General features: G+C 43.6%; 1 pseudogene; it reads left to right on the forward strand.

Moving 5' to 3' along the window:
• The first annotated feature begins 3,018 nt into the window (after positions 1-3,018).
• On the forward strand, positions 3,019-3,944 carry LOC119922209 (annotated as a pseudogene).
• Positions 3,945-4,903: the final 959 nt, after the last annotated feature.

Here is a 4,903-nt window from a genome sequence, read left to right on the forward strand (position 1 = left end):
CTGAGATTCTGTTTTTGCCTTGCTGAATCCTTCTGACTCCATTTATGACTCTCTCTCCCTTTGCTTCCCTGTTTGTGTTTGCTTTCAGTGGCTGTGTGCGGCTTTTGGGAGGTTTCCCCTCACTTCCTTAGAAATCTCCGATTCACCAACCCTTTCTCTCTGCCCACTGCTGTCACGGTGTAGTGGCTAGAACATGGGCCTGGGCGTCAGAAGGCTCCACCGCTTTTCTGCTGTATGACTTTGGGCAAGTCACTTAGTTTCTCTATGCCTCAGTTACCTAATCTGACCTAATGCTTAGGGACTTTGTAACAATCCTTTCTTTTCCCCATATAATCAAAACTTTCCCTCTAGTGCAACCAATTTTGAATGATTTGTCCACAAATTAGTTGAAATCCTTCTTAAAGCTCCCAAACCTCTGTGCCTGCACAACTTCCTTTGCTAGCCAGGTGCTCAGCAATTGCTGCATGAAGAAGTATTTCCTTTGAATTGTTTTGAACCCAGCACCTTCATGTTTTAATGGTTCTCCCCACATCCTGAGGTTGGGGGATTTAGTGAACCCCTCGGAGAAAAGCAATGAGAAGCAATGTGACTTAATGGAAAGAGACTGGGAGTCAGGAGATTTGTATTCTAATTCTGACTACCATTTTTTAATGGTATTTACTAAATGCTTACTCTGTGCCAGGCACTGTACTGAGTGCTGGAGTATTTGCAAGCTAATCCTGTTGGACACAGTTCTAGTCCCAACCGAGCCTCGCAGTCTTAATCCCCATTTTACAGATGAGGTAACTGAGGCACAGAGCAGTGCAGTGATTTGTCCAAGGTCACTCAGCAAACAAGTGGCAGAACTTGGATAGAACCCAGGTCCTTCTGACTCCAAGGCCCATGTTCTATCCAATAGGTCACATTGCTTCTCATGTCGCTGTTCTTCCTTCCCCTTAGACTGTGAGACCCATCTGAAATAGAGACTGTGTTCCGTCTAATTATCTTGTATCTACTCCAGGGCTTAGCACCGTGTGTGGCACATAACTATTATTATTAATATCGTTATTATTATTATTAAGTCATGCAGGTTTCCTATCTGGTTGGTGTTATATTTACAACTCAAGCCAAATATTTAGGAGTCTTTTTAAAGGTCTGAGAAATATTAGTCATCAGTCCATTTCTGGAGCCATAAATGCATTAGTCAACTGGTAGTTAAGATAATAGACAATTGAGAAGTTTGTTATCTATGGAAAGGACGCTGATGTGAAGGCTACTGTACGTTGTCCAGTTGACTGTATTTCACAATTCGTCCAGGAAGACCCTGATTTTGGATGCTTCCTAGCTTCCCCGTCTAGTTGTTGAAGGATACCACCAAGTCCTAGCAGTAACTGCAAGGCTAGAAGCTGGAGTGGGTTATTTTTCAACAGCATTCAGCTCCAAATTGCACGTTTCTGGGAAGAAAGAGACCCAGGAGTCCCCTCCTTACTGCCTTGATTCAGAGAGGAAGGCAGGATAAAAATGAACGGGCTCCCGCTCTAAGTCCCGTGATTCTGTGTCATAAGGCCACACCTTCCTGAACTCACAGTCCCTGAGATTTTGAAAAGAAACTAAGTCCAAGGGCTTGAACATTGAGCTGGATTTTGGTGGGCTGGATTTAAACCACTTTCAATATTGGCCCAGTGGACATTGGCAAAAGAACCCTGAGCAGGGAAACAATTATCTCAATATTCCTTTGTGAAAATGACTCCTGCCTTTTACACAGTGTTTGGCATATAGTGAGCCCTTAATAAATACCATAATTAACAATCTGGGCACAGTCAAACCATATGTGAGGAAAGCTCATGGAAAATTGAGCTGCAATGGTTGAAGCAAAAACTTCTCACTATTGGCTTCAAAGCTCTCTGTCACCTTGCCCCTACTCACCTCACCTCCCTTCTCTCCTTCTACATCCCAGCCCTCACACTCTGATTCTCTGGTAATAATAATGATAATAATATTAATAATAACAGTAGTAATAATAATACTGTTGGTGTTCATTAAGTGCTTACTATGTGCCAAACACTGTTCTAAGCGCTGGAGGGGACTACAAGGTAATCAAGGTTGTCCTACGTGGGACTCACAGTCTTAATCCCCATTTTACAGATGAGGAAACTGAGGCACAGAGAAGTGAAGTGACGCCCAAAATCACACAGCTGACATGTGGTGGAACCGGGACTAGAACCAATGACCTCTGACCCCCAAACCCGGGCTTTTTCCACTGAGCCACGCACTGAGCCTCCATCTCGCCTGTTCATTCATTCAATCGTATTTATTGAGCGCTTACTGTGTGCAGAGCACTGTACTAAGCGCTTGGGAAGTACAAGCTGGCAACATATAGAGACGGTCCCTACCCAACAGTGGGCTCACAGTCTAGAAGCCTGTTCCCCTGTCAACACCTGATCCATGTCCTACCTCTGGCCTGGAACGCCCCCCTTCCTCAAATCCACAAATCACTCTTTCCCCCTTCAAACCCCTTCTGAAGGCTCATCTCCTCCAAGAGGCCTTCCCAGACTAAGCCTTCCTTTTTCTCAGCTCCCCCTCTCTTCCACATCACCTTGACATGCTCCTTTTGCCCTTTCCCCCTCCCCACCCCAAAGCACTTATCTATATATGTATATATGTACATCAATAATTCTATTCATTTATATTGATGCCTGTTTACTTCTTTTGATGTGTATATCCCTTTAATTCTATTTGTTTATATTGATACCTGTTCACTAGTTTTGATGTCCGTCTCCCCTCTTCTAGACTGTAAGTCCGATGTGGGAGGGGATAGCCATTATTGCTGAATTGTACTTTCCAAGCGCTTAGTACAATGTTCTGCACATAGTAAGCACTCACTAAATTCTATTGAATGAATGAATGAATGAATGAAAGTGTTTTGAGCTCCTTTATGAAACATCGTTTAATCATCTCAAGACAAACCTAACAAAGTTCATCGTTCTCTTTACCAAATCTGCAGCTCTCAGTTGTGTACTGATTGCCTACCTCGAGTTGATGGAAAATGAAAACAATGTGACAGAATTCATTCTACTGGGACTCACGCAGGACCCAAGGATGCAGAAAATTATCTCTGTTGTATTTTAATAATCTACATCGTCACCATGGTGGGAAACCTGATCATTGTGGTAACCGTAGTTTCCAGTCAGACTCTGGATTCCTCCATGTATTTCTTTCTGGCTCACTTGTTCATTGATGCCTGCTATTCCTCAGTCAACACACCTAAACTGATCATTGACTCCCTCTCTGAGAAGAAAATCATCTACTTCAAAGGCTGTATGACCCAGGTCTTTGGAGAGCATTTTATTGCCGGGGTTGAAATCATTCTCCTCACAGTGATGGCCTATGACCGTTACGTGGCGATATGTAAGCCATTGCAATACACGACCATCATGAGCAGACATCTCTGTAGCTCACTGGTGGCCATGGCCTGGGCCGGAGGCTTCCTTCACGCCACAGTTCAAAATCTCTTCATGGCACATTTACCGTTCTGTGGTCCCAATGTCATCGACCACTTTATGTGCTATTTATACCCCTTGCTGAAACTGGCCTGCTCCGATACTCACATCTTGAGCATGCTGGTTACTTTTAACAGTGGTGGCATGGGCGTGTTAATCTTTCTCCTGCTGATGATTTTCTATGCCTTCATCTTGCACTCCCTGAAGACCAACAGTGCCGTGGGTAAACTCAAAGCTCTCTCCACCTGTGCCTCCCACTTCACCGTTGTCATCCTCTTCTTTATTCCGTGCATCTTTGAATATGTGCAGCACACAACTACCTCATCCATTGACAAGGCTGTTACAGTATTTTATACTATAATAACCCCCATGCTAAATCCCTTCATCTACACATTGAGAAATGCAGAGATGATAAATGCCATTAGAAAGTCACTGAGAAAAACAGTGACTTTTGCCCTTGAATAAGTGGAAACTTAGGAAAAGGGTTATTAATATAAATAAGGAAAAATCAGCGGCAGAATGTTCTTGCCCCCATTTTTGGAGAACACACTCTGTATTGATCAAGGGAAACTTGGTCGATGGTTTTTATCGATTTTAGGTCAGAGGTCAAATGAACATCATTTCATTGATAATTTGGAAATCTTCTAGTTTTAGATGTTGTTTTACCACCATCCTCTGGCTACTTGTCGTTCATTTATAGCCTTTTCTAATACAAGCATAGAGAATAAAGGGAAGGAGTGTCATTAAAGGATGAAGAGGAGCATGGTCTAATGGAAAGAGCATAGGCCTGGAAGTCAGAGGAAGTGGATTCTAATCCCGGCTCTGCCAGTGACTTATTGTGTGACCTTGGTCAAATCATTTAAAGTCTCTATTGCCTCATCTGTAAATTGGGGGTGAAATATCTGTTTCCCCTCCAACTTAGGCTGTGAACTCCATGTGATACAGGGACCATGTCCTAGCTGATTAGCTTGTGTCTACCCCAGCATTCATTCATGCATTCAGTTGTATTTATTGAGCGCTTACTATGTGCAGAGCACTATACTAAGCGCTTGGAAAGTACAAGTTTGCAACATATAGAGACAGTCCCTACCCAACAGCGGGCTCACAGTCTAGAAGGGGGAGACAGACAACAAAACAAAACATGTAAACCAAATAAAATAAATAGAATAAATGTGTACAAGTAAAATAAATAGAGTAATAAATATGTGCAAACATATATACAGGTGCTGTGGGGAGGGGAAGAAGGTTAGGTGGGGGGGTTGAGGAGGGGGAGTAGGGGAAGAGGAATAAGGGGGCTCAGTCTGGGAAGGCCTCCTGGAGGAGGTGAGCTCTCAGTAGGGCTTTGAAGGGAGGAAGAGAGCTAGCTGAGGGAGGGGGAAGGATGCTAGGGGTGGGGAGGGTATGGATTGGGATGAGTTGGCGGG

The sequence above is a fragment of the Tachyglossus aculeatus genome, unplaced genomic scaffold (genome assembly GCF_015852505.1).
Source record: "Tachyglossus aculeatus isolate mTacAcu1 unplaced genomic scaffold, mTacAcu1.pri scaffold_100_arrow_ctg1, whole genome shotgun sequence".
NCBI lineage: Eukaryota > Metazoa > Chordata > Mammalia > Monotremata > Tachyglossidae > Tachyglossus > Tachyglossus aculeatus.